The 19,100-nt window shown below is 38.6% G+C and overlaps 1 protein-coding gene across 8 annotated transcripts in view; it reads left to right on the top strand.

Annotated features, from left to right (window-relative positions):
• The window catches only part of MECOM (MDS1 and EVI1 complex locus), a 632,521-nt gene that overhangs the window by 446,180 nt on the left and 167,241 nt on the right, over positions 1–19,100 (top strand). The gene's annotated exons all lie outside the window — the stretch shown is intronic.

The raw sequence follows: 19,100 nt of genomic DNA, 5'->3' as shown, positions 1-19,100 counted from the left end.
CCTTGTGATGACAATATTGCAACACTCGGGTTCTCCTTCACCCTAAAGGGGAAGAGGGTGATGGAGAAGAATCACGGACTCTTAAATACCTTAGACTGAACTGACCCATCGCCTTCACTCACATCCCTTTTGTCAAACTCAGTCTCATCACTCTAGCCCAGGGCAGGTGAAGCTGGAAAACGAGGGGACTACATGCCAGAATTAATACGATATGGGAAAATTGGAGCTATTTTTTCCTCAATATTGAGAAGCATCTTGCATAACACAAAATCGATTTGCATGATGAGTGGGGGAGAGCTTTCCAAAGGAGTCAGCTGAGCTGAGCTGTTACATTTGAGCAGGAGTTTGGTTGGGAAGGACACTCTAAGCACAAAGGCCTCTTCTCATTTGACTGTTGTGATGATCAAATACCAAAATGTGTGCCAATACAGTATGAAATTAGGGCTTATTATCTTTTAAATTTAGAATTTTGCTAATAAAAATTAGAATGTAAGCCTCTTGACAGTGACAATTTTTTGTTCTGTCTGTCCACTGATTTATTCCAAGCACCTAGATCAGGGCTGGGCACAGGTAAGCAGTCCATGAATATATGATGAACAAATGACAAAACTTGCCAAGGACTCGCCCAGTATGTCTATTATTTTTCCTGCAAAAACCAGGAGTAATTGATTCTATTACGATCATGTCTTCAGAGCCAAAGACAGTGTGTTGAGCCAGTATTTAGAAAGTGAATGTGCTTTTGTTTCCCTGTTCTTACTCCATTTATTCCTTTTACAGTGCTTTTTTTTTTTAATGAGGATAAAACCACAAGGGGATAGAACTAAAAACACTGCAACCCTGACTCATCCTCCTTTTTTTCTTTCTTAATCTGTAACATGCATTTAAGAGAAAGCTGACCGTGGCCAATCTGCATAAAACTTTGACTATCTCACATCAGTCATTTACCACTATGCACAATTAGTCAATAAATGCATTGTTCTTTGTATGTAAAATCAGTTATTGACTAAGAGCCGAAGAAAAATTATTTAGATCTGTTAATAAAGGGAAAAGTGTTTTGTCATCTAGAATGTCTGTTTGTCCCTTACAATGAAGTAAAATTCCATTTATTTTAACCTTATTTAGGTTCTTATATTTTAGACTGAGGCTGTTAATGTTAACACATCTTGTAAAGAAACAACTTGATGGGCAAATTTATTTTGCAACTAAGATCGCAAAAACCAAAACCAAAAAACCAAGCCTGTTGCCGTCAGGTTGATTCCGACTCATAGCGACCCTATAGGACAGAAAGAATAGAACTGCCCCATAGAGTTTCCAGGGAGCACCTGGTGGATTCGAACTGTTGACCTTTTGGTTAGCAGCCATAGCACTTAACTACTACAACACCAGGGTTTCCCAAGATTGCAAAGTGGGTGATTAAATTACTTAGATAAAAAAGTAGTCTGTGGTTAGGGAACGTGTTTTGTCTTCTTTCTCATATCTTCGAAATCATTACCACTGATTTCCAATCTTCACACTGAATTCTGACACACAATTAAGTACCATCTTTTCATTAATGATTTGTTAAACATCTGACCTAAATAGTTTAAAATATTTATTGACAAATGACAACTAAATCTGCTTCTCCTACCTGCAAATAAATTTAAGAATAAATATTTATCATCTCGTGTTTCTCTGAGAGACGCCTGTATTGACCAACAAATATAAAAATCTAGATTTTGTTTCAACATATATTATCATTCTTGACAAGTGCAGAAACTGAAAAGGAGGAAAAACAAAGCTCAATGGATAGATCTTTTTGCAGACTTTGATCATGTTGGGATATGGAGAGTGAACAGAGACTGATAAAATCACGTAGCTCTTTGCCATGAAGGCGACTTTAGCACGAAGCCAAAAACTGAGAGGGTAAGCTTGCTTTTCGCAGATTTAACCAAGAACAATGACACCATTTGCAACCCCAGTGCAGAGCCAACAAAATTGTTGCCAGTGTGCCAACATATCCTCCCTAGAGAATAGCTGGAAAATGAGAACCGCCTGTCAGAGATTAAGTTCTATTTCCAATACAAGCAGACTGATGTCTTTTTAATGAAAATGAACATATCACAACAGATGAGTTTTATTTGTCAGTTTTAACATGAATTCTTTAAACTCTGTTCATTGAGTATGTTCTATTGACAAGGAAAATTTCCTGAATGTGATGAGCAAATTCAGCCATTTATGCAGCTTAAATAAATGATAATGGATCAAATGTCAGAAAATCCAATGTTATCTAAAATAGTAAACCTAATAATATCAACTAATACAAAAATAAAATTAGAGATTAATATTTTTCCCATTTATATACCTGCTTTCAGTCATAATAACTAACATTTAAATAATTGCTTTGTGTCAGACACTATTCTAATTACCTTATATGCATGAATTCATTTATTCTCCATATTGTTGTTGTTAACTGCCATGTAGTCAGCCTCCGACTCATGGCGACCCCATGTACAACTCAAAGACATGTTGCTGGGTCCTGCACCATCTCCGTGATTGGGTTTTTGTGATCCATAGGGTTTTCATCTGCTGATTTTCAGAAGTAGATCTCCAGGCCTTTCTTCCTAGTCTGTCTTAGTCTGGAAGCTCCACTGAAACCTGTTCCTCATCGTAGCAGACAGGTGGTGGCTGTGGATGAGGTGCAGTAGCAGGGAATCAAACCTGGGTCTCCTTCATGAAAGGCAAGAATTCTATCACTGAACCACCAATGCCTCTTAACCCTGATACCAACTCATTTTGCAGGAGAGGAAACTGAGGCACAAGAGATTAAGTAAGTACTCCAAGATCACACAACTAGTGAGCTTTGAAGTTGGGATTTGAACCCACACAGTCAGGCTCCAGAGTTTTTATACTTACCCAATACACTACACGGCTTTTGGTGAGCATATTATTAGTTTAATGCTTTTAGTCAATATGCACCGGACTCAGAACCTTCATTGAAAAACAGAAGATATTTTAAGGGAAAGAAAAAAAATGTATGATTATAAGGGAACCCAAAAAGCCTAAGCATAGTATTAAATGATGTTCTCAGGACTGAACTCTACACAAGTCATATTGAGTAACATGAGATTTAAGAATGCATCACAAAACTATGGGGGAAGAAGAGATTGAACTATGGAGAGTTGCAAAGTGATGGCTATTAAGACAGCCCAAAGGATTTCTCCAGGAGAAAGTAATCAGCAGTTAAGAAAACCAAAGTAGCCAAGAGTTTAGAGCATTTTTCCCTCTTATGCTGGCTTCTGTCTTGGCTACCTTGACCACATAGTGACTGTCAGTTAAATGTAACACAACTCATTAGGGCAGGCCTTGATAAAGGAATGTGTCAGCTGTGTTAACTCAGTACTTAAACTTGAAAAGTTTTATATATTCATGGTGGAGTAGAGAGAGCCTAAAATTTGAGATTCAAAACCCTGGACACCATGTTGCCAGCGTTCAGCTGTGTGGCCTCAGTCTCATCTGTAAAGCAGGAATGCTAGAAATGATCACTTTATTGGGTTATTTTAAGGGTTAAATGAGATTAGAGATGTGAATACAGTGTGAAAGCACCTTTAACTAAAGACTGGTAATAGTTGTTAAGCAGTAATAATAGTAAGTAGCTCCATGAGACTTTGTAGGTTTTTCAGTTATTTAAGACAGCAAAAGCAAAAAACCAAACCCACAGCTGTCGAGTCGATTCCGACTCCTAGCGACCATATGGGGCAGGGTAGAACTGCCCGATAGAGTTTCCAAGGAGCACCTGGTAGATTTGAACTGCCGACCTTTTGGTTAGCAGCCGTAGCACTTAACCACTACGCCACCGGGGTTTCCATTAAGACAGTGGAGGTGCTTAAATTCTGTGACAAAATTTTGATTTAGTGGCTCTGGATAACAGCTGTATTGATCACTCCCCATTCACAGAAAATTGGTATGAGTATACCCTGAGTTGTTAGGGGGCAAGACATATGATCTCTGAATTGGGTATCATCTGAAAGGTTAGCACAACTTAATAACAACAACCCAAACCTCAGAAGCACAAAGGTCAGCGAAGGGAAGCAAGAAGGGTATGGTGAAGGAGTTGGAGCATGGCAGTCAACTCATCAGCAGTATTTAGAAGGAGAATAGCAATAGAGGTATCAATGAATTTTTTTTTTTTAAGTGAGAAAATGGAAGTAACCTATGACCATGGGTAAGTTGCTTCCCTTGGCTGGGCTTCAGTGTCAAAACTGTCAAAAAGGGTGATTTTTAGTAGATAAACTCTAAAGTCCTTTTTAACTCTAAACTCTGGTTTTGGAGATCTTTCTATAATTCTATCCTAATGAATTTGTCTTGAGCTTTATGAAATCTACTTTTTCTTTTAATGAATTATTTCTGCATGCATTTGGTGATTGCCTTCCCATGAAATCAGGTCTCAAGATAGGCTTTTATCAATATACTATCTATTTTAATATCTGTTGTTATTGCTAGTTGCCAGAGTTGATTCAAACTCACGGTGACCCCATGTGTGCAGAATAGAATTGCTCCATAGGGTTTTCAAGGTTGTGACCTTTCAGAAGCAGATCACCAGGCCTGTCTTTCAAGGTGCTTCTGGGTGGGTTTGAACTGTTAACCTTCAGCTAGTAGTCGAGTGCTTAACAGTTTGCACCACTCAGGGACTCCATATCTCGATCGATCGATCAATTGATCAAATGATCCATTTATCTACCTATCTACCGCATCTATAAAAGAAAGTGAAAGCAATTATCCATACAATTCAGTCATTACTTTCACAGATCACCTCACTGGTCTTACTTAATGGTTGAGAAGAAATCAAAATTTTGTGTGATTGAGGGAAAAAGGAAAAGGAGAAGGGAGTAAACTTAATTATCCAAGTTCTCTCTTGAGAAGCAATCACTTTCATCTTCCCTGGCTGAGCCTACATGGCCCCAAAGTCGGAAGAATTAGAATCTAAAAATTGCACAAAAATTGGTCTACACAGAGTTCAGGGATTTTCCTCAATGAGGCTTTCAATAAAAACATGAAGATTAAATAGCTGGCTAGCCTCAGTCTAATACTGCACAGAATAAACTGCTACACCAACATAAATATAGAGTGGTAACAGGAGATTGATCAACTTTGGTAGAAAATTTCTGTTTTGATGCCAGAAATTCAAAATTATCCTGGCAGGGAAGAAGGATACACTTAATGTTTTCTGGAAGAAACATGCAAATTACCTCATTCTTAAACATTCCCTTGAGGCCATTATTATTTTTTTTATCCCATTCCCAAGCATTACTCACAAAGTGGAAAGGGATGACCAATTTCTTAAAATGCTCTTGACACTCTTTGGTGTTTATAATGTATATTGTAGCCTTAGCTGAAGGCCAGGTACATTTACACTAGGCTATTTATATTTCTCTGGCTTTGCCCATTCCTTTTTTTTAACACGAATATCGTTTTAATTCAAATTTTTTTTTAAACAAACCATAACGTATTTTAAAATATCCATTGAATTCTCATTTTTGGACCCCTTATGAGTCATTCTTCTTACATCCATTATCTTTGTGTGGCTGCCTCCTGGCTAGCTGCCGTGGGAGCTGTTTCTGTTTGATCAGCTCTAGTTCTTGCTGCCCTAGGACCTACTTCAGGAGAATCAGCATCCTGTCCTTGTGGAAGTTAGGAGATGGCGCTTATCCTGCTCTGCTAGAACCCTGGGATAGCACAGCTTTCAGCCTCAGTTTCCACATCTGTAAAATTATGGAAATGGGGGTATAAGAACGTAGGAACAGGGAGCTACATACTTCCTTCTGTCTCTCCCTGTATTGTGGTTCATTGTTTCCCTTTACTGAGCCTCTCTTTGCTGATGACTGCATGAATCTGCTGGATCCAGCTTACAACGCTTTGACACCAGGGGTCCAACCCCATCTCCCTGAGGGAAACATGTCATCTCTTGGACTAACTCCATTCTCTGCCAACTTGAAATCAGTGTTATTGAATGTCCGTATTTCTGCCTTCAGTTCTCTCGGTAAAAGCCATCCCCTTCATACAACACTGATCCCTTTAGATGACTGTTAGAAATAATTGATCAAAATGTAAAATCAACTCTTGGTGCTGGAATGTGTATACCACAGAAATATTTTTATTCCAAGATGACTTATATGTAACCTTGAATTTTAAGTTCAGTAGATCAGACAATGTATTTGTTTAGAAAGCAGAGCCATTAAAGTCAACTGCTTTTTTTTCTTGTTTGAATTGGATAAAATTGTAATATATCCTTTACGTCACAGTAGCACCCTAGTGGTTATCATATTGCATTAGTTACATGAGTTTTCGGGGAACATTATACAGTATATACAGACTCCAGTAAATACACCAGTCATGCTTACGGTTACATAGTCAGCACCAGGAAATTTAGGACGACATTCCCTGCAGGTTAGTAATTCTACCCATTATTTATATTGGTTTGATTTGAAACTAGATGAGGCTAAGTATTTTTGAAGACTTTCCTGACAGGATTTTAGGAAAACTAGACAATGAATATTTAAAATGGGTTAAATATCTTTGGATATTTTCTTAATCACCTATATTTTGTCACGAAGTCAAATAACTGAGACAGTCAGGAGAGGACTTACTGGGAACATAAGGTCATAAAGTATAAACATGTTTTGTCTATCAACTGAAACTCATAAGTAAATCTCCATCTTGGGCATATGCTTAAGGCCCGCTCCAGTGAAATAAAATGATTCCAATTCTTATAACACAGAAATAAATTAGTAATGAGGAATGAAGCAGATGTGGAAATTGTGGGGCATCATCTTGGCAGCTGGAGTGGCCTCACCAGCTGGATGTCTTCTGAAAGTGGAAATTTATTTCACATTTAAGCCACAATACAGAAGTCAGTTCTTGAAGATGGTTGTCATAACAGTGAAAAATTTCAGTGCAAACACTAGATGATTGTAATGAACTTGACCAATAAAGTCTGTGTTGTCATAATGAATTAAGACCAGATTAATTTCAGCTTCTAACCTTGAATCTTACTTTCAAAGAGATCAAAGTACTTTACAACATCTAGCTTCTTTACCTTGGGGGAAACAGAAGTATAAATGGGTTGATTATTGAGACTTCCCCTGAGCCACACCTTTTCGTTTTGTTTTGTTCAGTAATCTAAACTTACCTATGTTTCCCCCTCAAAGAGGGCCCTCGTACCTAAAGGAAAGGCAACACAAGCACAGAAAACACCAAGTCTACAACTTTTTACCAGCTTAGGCATGGTATCTGACGAGCAAGGATTACACAGGCTCCTAATTTATAAAAGGGTTGATATTCAGTTCACAAGACAGTGATGTGAAATATTGTTATTTCTGTGTAGTGGGTATTCAGTGGATATTATTTCTCTTCCTACTCAAGTAAATTGCATCTCTATCAATATACAAAAACCATTGCAAGTAATGTGAAGAGATAGTGTATCTGTGACCTTGGGAAAGTCTTCTCAAACTGAAGAAGTTGGACTATCAGGGATGTCAAATAGGTTTCAACTGTCACACATGCTGTCCTGAAGATTTCTGAAGCTGTGGCCTGGCTCCAGGGGAATCACACCATGATCTCCTAGCAGCAAGGCCAGCCACGCACATGAGGTGAGAAAGAGCCTTACAAATCCAGTATTTGCCACTGTTGGACTAGATAGACTCCAAGGCCACTATTATTCTATCCTTCTATTTGCACCATTTATCAATTCTTGTCTGTTCACTTTGTTTTTTTTTTTTTTTTTCGATGTGCTAAAACATTCTAAGCCTTCTAGAATGTTGTCAATTTTTTTTCTTCTCATTTTTACTATTTTAGCAGGTATCTCTCCCCTTTTCACCTCATATTAAGGGTTAATTGAAAGTAATATTATCACATGTTTACCAAGAACAGAACTTGTTGGAAACAATGCCAATTATTTAACATGAAGGCTCAGGAAATTAACATTCAATGTGCTTTCTTAATATAAAACATAAAATAAAATCCACAAGAAACATTTTGTTCCTGAGAGAATGGGCTGCAAAAGTGGTGAAATCACTGGAAGGTAAGCTTCAAAGGGGCAAAAGCTTTTGTTGGGAAGAGTGCCTGGAACAAAGTAGGAGCTCATGAGCGTTTGTTAAATGAATGGATTAGTGTCTACTGAACCAGGCTGTGGAGACTCGATATGTCTCTTGACTTGAGAATCTCAGACAATGGGGCTACAGCAAAACTAAAGGTCAGTTCCCAGACTCAGGGACCAAATCCACTGATGAGCCATTCATGGGACTGCATTTGTGGAAATGTGTTTGAGATGTGCTAGAATGACTCCCTACACCATAAATCTCGGCTTTTGTTGTGCTTCCCAACATCTGGTTGATTACAGATGTGAACTCTAGGATTTTTAGTACCCCCGGCCCCGAAACCATATGCTAAGTGCTGTAGCAGAGATGTACCATAACGGCCATGGGTACTCAAGAAGAGAGAATTCCATTTCATAAGAAAATGGCATCACATGGTAATTATGAGGAATAAGTAATACAAATGGTTTTGACAAGAAATTCTTAAATATTTTATAGGAATTTTAGTGTCATTGTTTTTTGGCTCATCACAGTATGGCTTAATCATTTATGGTATTGGATTCAATTCAGCTTAATCCAGTAAGAATATAATGAGGACCCGCCTTGAACCTAGCTGTGTTAAGTGTGGCTGAGGTACAGAGAAGTATAAGATGCGATTAGCCGGTTTCCGTCGAGTTGATCCTGACTCATGGTGACCCTATGCGTGCAGAGTAGAACTGCTCCATAAAGGTTTTATGGTTGTGACCTTTTGGAAGCAGATTGGGAGGACTTTCTTCCAAGGCTTCTCTGAATGGGTTGGAACTGCCAACCGTTAGGTTAGTAGCCCAGCATTAACCATTTGATTTTTCCCATGTTAGTGTTCCTTTTCTAAATGTGTTTATGTTGGCCTGAAATTGTGTTAAGCCAATATAAGAATTATTACTGCTTTTTTTCCCCCCTTGGGAAAAAAGCGCTCTACAAATATGTAAGTTCAGAAAATAATATGAAGTATATATTAATGTATTCCAAAACCAATACAAATTTTGGATAAACATAAACCTGTTGCTGTTGAGTCAATTCCAACTCATAGCAACCCTACAGGACAGAGTAGAACTGCCCCATAGGGCTTCCAAGGAGTGGCTGGTGGATTCAAATTGTTGACCTTTTGATTAGCGGTTGAATACTTAAATATGTAACATGTAAGTACGTGTCTTTCCACCATAAAAGCATGTGACTGTAAGGCCCTGATAATACATTTTCTACTGGTGTGAGTTCCCAACAATTTTTAGAAAATGAATTCTAGTAGCTCAAGAAAAAAAAAAAACCCCAGCAGTAGCTTGTTTTACAAATGGGCTTGATGAGAATTCCTTTTGTCACATACTGAAGAGATGTTTCTGCTTCTTTCATTGGTCAGTATTAGTAAAGTTCATTATTTTAAATTATGTCAGTCACTGTCCAGGTGCAGACATGATTCAGGTACGTTAAAAAAAAATACGTAGGCACATTCTTGAAGTTGCAGTTTCCAGCCAAATTCAAACCTTTTGACTTTGGATTAATATATTGTGTTCATGTTCACATTCATTTATGCTTGGCCGAATGCAACTTCCTGTTTTGAGGGGGATAAAGAGTAAGAAAACCTCTAGTTTTAAAAAACTCACAAGGCTTTTCGATGTCAAACAGCTCTTACAGAAAAATTTTTGATGAGTTAAGTGTAAAGAAATAAGAAACATATGGATTAAATTTCACTGAAAATGCACATGGGCTTTAAAATTAAGGGAGCAAGTACTTGGCAAAATTTGGTTTTGGTTTTGCCAAATCCAAAGTTTGAGACTAGGTTAAGACATTGAACAAACCCAAACCGTACCCAACTTAGCCATCTGCTAGCTGGCCATCAACAAAAGCCTTTGATGAGGCCTTGACCGTCTAAGACGATTCGTGACACCTGGATTTGCCTTGTGGCGTCTTCTATCAGCTCTGCAGGTCAGACTACTCTGCAGGTTGATGGTGTAAACTTGCTGACAGATTTGTTGTGGTGATATTTCTAAGTGTAGACTTTCATTAACGAAGGAAGTAGTCTGAGACATGATTGTATTATTCGTGATTATATATCTTAATGTATTATATATTTAAATGGGAGCCCGGCTGGTGCAGTAATTAAGCATTTGGCTGCTAACCAAAAGGTTAGCAGTTCGAATCCAGCAGCCCCTCCTTGGAAACCATACGGGACAGTTCTGTTCTGTCCTATGGGGTCGCTATGAATTGGAATCGATTCTACGGCAATGGATTTTATATATTTAAGCATACAAATTAAATTATAATTAAAATTGTAAATTGTATTTATAAATGGTATACTTTTATATAAAACTATATATTTGAATGTTATTATATTTAAATGTTTTACTATATTATAATGCAAATACATTAATATTAATATGCACTCGGACATTTATAAATTTCCATTTTATGACCTACCAAAACACCTTTTCTGTACTTACAGTACCTAGCATTTCAATCATTTATTATGGCTATCTACTTGCATATCATATTTTGCCTTTCAAATGTAAAGTTCATTTTGTTAAGAATTTTGTCTGATTTGTATTTTTACTTGTAAAATATATCTAGGTAAGTATACCTAAATAAATAATAGCATTTGCTGTATGTACGGGAAATATTTTACTAAGTATTTTAATAGACAGTTTGCCCAGAGCTATCTCTTCTAAATCTCTTGTATGTTTATAGATAGTAGAATTTTGCATTGGATTTGACTGAAAGTGCACTATCCTCATTTCTTTTTTTTTTTATTGTACTTTAGATGAAGGTTTACAGAGCAAATTAGTTTCTCATTAAACAATTAATACACATGTTGTTTTCTGACATTGGTTGCAAACCCTACGACATGTCAACACTCTCCCCTTCTTGACCTTGGGTTCTCCATTACCAGCTTTCCTGTCCCCTCCTGCCTTCTCATCCTTGCCCCTGGGCTGCTATGCCCATTCAGTCTTGTTTTGCCTTATGGACCTGTCTAATCTTTGGCTGAAGGGTCAGCCTAAAGAGTGACTTCAGTAGGGAGTTAAAAGAGTGTCTGGGGGCCATACTCTCAGAGTTTCTCCAGTCTCTGCCAGACCAATAAGTCTGGTCTTTTTTTGCGAGCTAGAATTTCATTCTATATTTTTCTCCAGCTTTGTCTGGGACCCTTTATTGTTATCCCTGTCAGAGCCAGTCAGTGGTGCTAGTCGGGTATCATCTAGTTGTGCTGGACTCAGTCTGGTGGAGGCTGTGGTAGTTGTGGTCCATTAGTTCTTTGGGCTAATCCTTCCCTTGTGTCTTTGGTTTTCTTTATTCTCCCTTGCTCCAGGCGGGGTGGGACCAGTGAAGTATCCTTAGATGGCTGCTCATAAGCTTTTAAGACCCTGGACACTACTCACCAAAGTAGGATGTAGAACATTTTCTTTAAAAACTATGTTATGCCAGTTGAGGTAGATGTCCTCCAACATGGTCCCCGGCCGAGTAATTCAGTCCTTCAGGGAGTTTGGATATGTCTATGAAGCTTCCATGACCTTGCCTTGGACGAGTTGTGCTGGCTTCCCCAGTATTGTGCCTGTACTCATTTCTGATTAAGTCCAGGTTAATATAAATTTCCAATGTTACAACCTCAATAAAATAAATGCGTTTCTAAAAACTCTACAACAGCTATACAATAAATGATATACAAGGTTTCGATTGTCTTTTTTCCCCTTCTTATTTCTTCAAAAACAAAAAATAAGCTCATATTCTAAGTAACTATAACTCCCCAAAAACACATACATGCTTCCACAGCTGACAGGTCCCTTAATAAATGAGCACCATCTCACTTTGCAAGCAGTAGTATGATGTGCCTAATTTTTAATTGTACACATATTCAAAAGTTCCAAGTCTCTCTGTGGTACTGTCCACATTTCATACTGGAGACGCTGGGCCAAGACTTGATCCATATGTCCAACAGGGTTACATATGATGTGGCCCCTCTCCCACTGGGTTGCACAGGATATGAGCTAGGTCCTGGCGGCTTCTGAAGTAAGAATGAGTGAAGCTCTTGTGGAGTGAATTTAAAGAGAGGGGAAAAAAAAAATCTCTCTCCGGCATTGAAGTCATTGGAAGTTTGGCATGTCTAACTGGGAGTAGACCTTGGCTCATGGAACTGAGAGATAGCTAAACAAAGATTTGTTCAATTTGATAAACTCCCAGGCTAAAACTGCCTTGCCAACTTTCCTTCTAAATCAACTTTTCACAACTGAATTATAAAACCTTGAAAATCAAGGCTTTGTAATAGAAATGCTGACAGATACAACTAACATGAAGTCGTACCAACCAAACATTGTCTAAGAAGTTTATAGAAAGGAATGGTATGTTTGCTTCCTGGGATCCATTTCCTTTGCTAAAAATTGCCAAACGTTCTAATGGTAGACTCCTTCACACTTAAAACTGTCTTGATATTGCTATTTTAGGAAGAAAAATGTTGAAACTACCAACTTCCTGAAAGGCTTGAAAGCAACTGTTGTCTAATTCCATATTTTGGTTTTAAGTTTGATAAAGAAAATTCAGACTCTGTCATTGGTACCTCAGTATTCATTAGTTATATATTCTTAGAAAATTGTTCAGCTTCTTTGTAACAACACTAGTAAAAGATATTCACAAAGATCAATCTTCTTTGTAACTTTTGAGTAAATGAAAATTTTACTCTATTATCTAAGTGTCCACTGTGGGACATTAAATAGAAGAAAATTCCAGTGCAAAGTGTGACCATCATCTTAAAGGTGGTATAATCTTTGTATAAGAGGCAGTGGTACCCCAATGGTAGAATTCTTGCCTTCCATGCAGGAGGCCTGGATTCGATTCTCGGTCAATGAATCTCACACTCAGCCACCACTCATCTGTCAGTGAAAGCTTGTGTGTTGCTATGACGCTGAACTGGTTTTAGCAGGGCTAGAGTAAAATGGACAAAGGAGAAAGGCCTGGTGATCTACTTCTAAAAATCAGCCACGGAAACCCTGTGGATCACAACACTCCAATCTCCAAAAGATCATGGGAATGGGCAGGACCAGGCAGCATTTTGTTCCATTGTGCATGGGATTGCCATCAGTTGGGGACCGACTCAATGGTAGCTAACAACAACAATCTTTGTACGTACAGATACATAAATGCAAAGTTCCATTTATATCTTCTTTGGAATTCTCATGCTTTTTTGCCGATTCTTAAATTTTACTTCATTGTCCGTATTTCGCATATACCCTAATTGGATTTCATCAAAAATCACTGGGTAAAGACCACAGGAATAATTAGGAAATGATTACTCACAGAAAGAATAGGAAACTACAGTGTTACTTATCCTCTATGACAGCTGAAAGTTGATACTTGGGTTTCTGAGAAAATTAAAGTTTAAATATATTCTAAATGCTAGAAAAATGTGATGAATATAACTTACTGTAATATTCAGAAACGAGAAATGATTGCTCCAGAGGCAGAAGGCCTGGCTGGCCAAATACATACATGCCTTCTGTTCTCACATTTTTCGTAGAGCCCTTCACTTGGTTTGTGGGTTCCTTAGCAGAGAAGTTACAGTTAACAAATTAATGAAAACCAAGTGATGCCTTTGAAGAATTCTTAAGTGAACCTTAACCAATGCCTTGGGCTACATGTTCAATGTGAACAAAAAAATTAAGGTGAACCGGCCACTGGTACTAAGAGTCAATTGACAGAATGCATGGGTCATTAATTTTGTGTCCTTTGTTTTGTCAGTGTGTTTTCGTGAGGCCTGGTAAAGAAAGTAAAACCACTGAAGCTGAAAATTGTCTGCTCTGTAGCTCATTTCCCCTCCCAGCATGCACTGACCCAAGGGAGTGGGCTTCAGGTCACTCGCCCCCATTTCCCTTCCAAACACTCCTGGCTCCTGCAAGTTTGATAACAGATACATTGGGTTGGTGGACTGGTTAATTCTTTGCAAGTTTGTGCTTAATCATATGCAGAACATAAGTACCAATAAAAACGAGATGGCTGCTCACACAGTTCCCTTGTATTTTAAAAATAAATTCAGAAACCTCTGTTCCATACAATTACAAGAGAGGAGAGTGTGAAACATAAATTGGCTGGTTCACTTTAATTCTTTGTTGTTTCATTACCAGTAACCGCTGAGGGCCACCTGCTGACCTTCTCTGCCATGAATGAGTGATGTGAAATACTCATCTTAGGTTGGCATGCCAGGGCTCTCTTTGGCTGTAAACTATGTTCTAAGCCCTGGTGTCCAAAATGTTATTGCTCATCAACAAGTCCATAATGCCATATCAATGCACTCCGAGCTCTATCACATTTTATTACCATGTGATTTTATTTAAAAACAGATTTTTAAGTATTAGAATTTTTAAAAGCTTGTAGCTGTATCAGGCTAGATTTTCAAATCTCTGCAACAACTTTACAGTCCTCAAAGTAGAAAGGTGGCCTGAATTAGAGTAACCATAGCTCTGCTTTGGGCAAGGGAGCCAGGGAAGGTTTGCAGGTTTAGGCAAAGAATATTCATAAATGTTGGTGATTGAATTGTTCATGGTAGTCCAAAAACTGTAGAATTGTGCACTGTTCTGTCCTTTTCTTTGGATATTTACATCTGTGTGCCTTGCTTATCAGTAGCACTAGTTGGTGGCAGTAGATACCAGGTGCCGGGATGATTTGGTTGCAATCAGAAACAGCTTTGTCTTGTTACAGGTTCCATTCCATTTTCATAAGTTGTTTTTATTCATTCATTTGGATTTGGTGGCCATTTAGGTTTTTGTTTATCCATTCATTCACTCATTCAGCAACTATGCCAGGTACATGGTAGGTGCTAGGTAGACAAAGATAAGTTAGATAGTTCCTAGCCTAAGAAATCTCAATTTTATGGGCTGTCAGACATGTAAGCAAATATAAGACATTGTAGACTGTGCTGGGAGGTAAAGCATTTGGGTCAGAGGGGGAGCCTGGAACCCTGCCTGTGGATGGTTCAGTGAGTGAGGAGGTGAATGGAGAGATGCCAGATAGAAGACAGAAGAGTATTCCTAGAACAATGCATCCATGAACATGTGGAAACTTAACTCATACCATGTGTGGAAACTTAGCTCTTAGACTAAGAATGCATGTAATGCACACTGAGAGGTAGATCGAGCAGTTATCTATTTTATTTGAATATTTAGCATCTGTTGTTGTTGTTAGGTGCTATCCAGTTGGTTCCAACTCATAGCGACCTTATGTACAACAGAATGAAACACTACCCGGTCCTGCACCACCCTCACAATCATTGTTATGCTTGAGCCTACTGTTGCTGCCACTGTGTCAATCCATCTTGTTGAGGGCCTTCGTCTTTTTCATTTACCCTCTACTTTACCAAGCATGATGTCCTTCTCCAGGGACTGGTCCCTCCTGATACCATGTCCAAAGAACATGAGACAAAGTCTCCCCATCCTTGCTTCTAAGGAGCATTCTGGCTGTACATCTTCCAAGATAGACTTGTTCATGCTTCTCAAAGTCCATGGTTTATTCAATATTCTTCCCCAACACCATAATTCAAAGGCATCAATTCTTCTTCAGTCTTCCTTATATATTGTCCAGCTTTTGCATGCATAAGAGGCAGTTGAAAATAGCATGCCTTGGGTCAGGCTTGCCTTAATCCTCAAAGTGACATTTTTGTTTTTTAACACCTTAAAGAGGTCTGTTGCAGCAGATTAGCCCAATGCAATACATCGTTTGATTTCTTGACTTCTGCTTCCATGGGTGTTGATTGTGGATCCAAGTAAAATGAAATCCTTGACAACTTCAGTATTTTCTCCATTTACCATGATGTTGTTTATTGGTCCAGCTGTAAAGATTTTTGCTTTCTTTATGTTGAGGTGTAACCTGTACTGAAGGCTGTGGTCTTTGATCTTCATCAGTAAGTGCTTCAAGTCCCCTTCACTTTCAGCAAGTAAGGTTGTGTCATCTGCATATCGCAGGTTGTTAGTGAGTCTTCCTCCAATCCTGATGCCCCATTCTTCTTCATATAGTCCAGCTTCTTGGATTATTTGCTTAGCATACAGATTGAATAAGTATGGTGAAAGGATACAACCCTGACGCACACCTTTCCTGACTTTACGCCACACAGTATCCCTTTATTCTGTTCGAACGACTGCCTCACGGTCTACCTACAGGTTCCGCATGAGCACAATTAAGTGTTCTGAAATTCCTATTCTTTGCAATGTTATCCATAATTTGTTATGATCCACACAGTTGAATACCCCTGCGTAGTCAATAAAACACAGATAAACATCATTCTGGTATTCTCTGCTTTCAGCCAAGATACATCTGACATCAGCAATGCTATCCGGCTTCAATTCCTGGCAGTTCCTTGTAGATTTACTGCTGCAACAGCTTTTGAATGATCTTCAGCAAAATTTTACTTGTGTGTGATACTAATGACATTGTTTGATAGTTTCTTCACTCTGTTGGATCACCTTTCTTTGGAATGGGCACAAATATGGATTTCTTTTAGCTGGCCAGGTAGCTGTCTTCCAAATTTCTTGGCACTGCATCCCTTTGTTGAAACATCTCAATTGGTGTTCTGTCAATTTCTGGAGCCTTGTTTTTCCGCCACTCCCTTCAGCGCAGTCTGAACGGAAGCATCAGTACCATCGGTTCTTGATCATATGCTACCTCCTAAAATGATTGAACATTGACCAATTCTTTTTGGTACAATGACTCTGTGCATTTCTTTCATCTTCTTTTGATGCTTCCTGCTTCGTTCAATATTTTCCCCATAGAATCCTTCAATATTGCCACTTGAGGCTTGAATTTTTTCTTCAGTTCTTTCATCTTGAGAAATGCCAAGTGTGTTCTTCCCTTTTGGTTTTCTAACTCCAGGTCTTTGCACATGTCATTATCATACTTACTTTGTCTTCTGGGGCCGCCCCTTGAAACCTTCTCTTCAGCTATTTTACTTCATCATAACTTCCATTCACTTTAGTTACTCTATATTCAAAAGCAAGTTTCATTGAAGTGTGGTGTCTGGGGTCTTAAATGCTAACAAGTGGCCATCTAAGATGCATCAATTGGTCTCAACCCACCTGGACCAAAGGAGAATGAAGAACACCAAGGTCACAAGATAATTATGAGCCCAAGAGACAGAAAGGGCCACATGAACTAGAGACTTACATCATCCTGAGACCAGAAGAACTAGATGGTGCCCGGCCACAGTCGATGACTGCCCTGACAGGGAGCACAACAGAAGACCCCTGAGGGAGCAGGAGAACAGTAGGATACAGACCCCAAATTCTCATAAAAAGACCAGGCTTAATGGTCTGACTGAGACTAGAAGAATCCTGGCGGTCATGGCCCCCAAACCTTCTGTTGGCCCAGGATAGGAACCATTCCCGAAGACAACTCATCAGACATGGAAGGGACTGGACAATGGGTTGGAGAGAGATGCTGATGAGGAGTGAGCTACTTGCATCAGGTGGACACTTGAGACTGTGTTGGCAGCTCCTGTCTGCAGGGGAGATGGGAGGGTAGAGAGGGTTAGAAACTGGCAAAATGGTCATGAAAGGAGAGACTGGAAGGAGAGAGCAGGCTGATTCATTAGGGGGAGAGTAAATGGGAGTATGTAGTAAGGTGTATATAAGTTTATATGTGAGAGGCTGACTTGATTGTAAACTTTCACTTAAAGCACAATAAAAATTATTAAAAAAAAAGGCAAGTTTCAGAGTCTCTTCTGACATCCATTTTGGTCCTTTCTTTCCTTGAGCATGTACTATATGCAAATCATTTGACTAGGCTTTGCTGTGGGAAGACACAATGAATTAGTCAAAGCAGATCATTTAGGGCCCACCAACACCTGAATTTCTACATCTTCATCAGGGCGTCTCAATTCTGGATACACATTATAATTATTCCCAAAGATTCAGATTAATTGGCTTTGAGTGATTTTCTCAGGCATAGCTAATGTGATTCTAATGATGTGATATGGTTTAAAATTTATTAAAAATTCTGAATGCATGTATAATAAAAATAGTCATTGCTAATATTTTTTTTCTTCTGTGCCAGGTACTGTCTTAAGCTTTTTGCACATATTATCTTATTTAATCTTCACAATGATTTTATGAGGTACATATTATTATGATAATTCTCATTTTAGAGTTGCAGAAATTGAGCAGCTAGGTAGTGCAAATGGGCCAGGTCATCTGCTTGGTATCATATTTACCCCAAGTTCCGGTTTTATTCAATTGCACCACATTTTTAACAGAGTAATTTAGAGAATAGTTATTTTTTGTAGACACAGCCTAGTGCTCAAAGGCTCAGATTAAATATATGTCAGTGAAGTTTTTTTTTTTTATTTCTCACTGTCAAAGTACTATACACCATCCACCAGATTTTAGGAGTGGTGTCGGGGTTGATTTTCCAATAAGCATCACTACAGATAGTAAGTAAGCATAAGTAAGCCCATGCTTACCTTGCTTGCTGAGTCATCTGCTCCTGTCAGGGATTGTAAATTTGAAAAGAGGCTTTGATTCTGTAGAAAGTTGGGAGAGAGACAGATGCCAGCCATACCCTAGAAGCAGAATCTTTGCTGTGGTGAAAAAATGTGAAATTGTTCACTACAGATTAGTAAGTAAGCACAAGTAATCTCATGCTTACTCTGCTTATTGGATAATTTGCCCCTGGGTGATGTGCTAAACCTGTAACCCAAAAAACCCGTTGCCAACTCACAGCAACCCTATAGGACAGAGTAGAGCTGCCCCACAGGGTTTCCAAGGAAGAACTGGTGGATTTGCACCGCGAATCTTTTGGTTAGCAGCTGAGCTCTTAACCACTGCGCCACCAGGGCTCTGCCAAGCTTATAGTGAGTTTTTAATAAATGTTTATTGACTAAATTGTTATACTTTTTAGAAATTATTTTAAAGAATAAATGTAAAACATGTTACATCATTACATTAAAGTACCTTGTCAGTTCCAAGTAAAAAGAATTAAGTAGATGGTTAGCTTTCCCTACAAGTATCTCTTTAAAGAGTAGAATATTGCCAG

Source organism: Loxodonta africana, chromosome 23 (genome assembly GCF_030014295.1).
Source record: "Loxodonta africana isolate mLoxAfr1 chromosome 23, mLoxAfr1.hap2, whole genome shotgun sequence".
Classification (NCBI taxonomy): Eukaryota; Metazoa; Chordata; class Mammalia; order Proboscidea; family Elephantidae; genus Loxodonta; species Loxodonta africana.
This window is presented reverse-complemented; position numbering and strand designations above follow the sequence as displayed.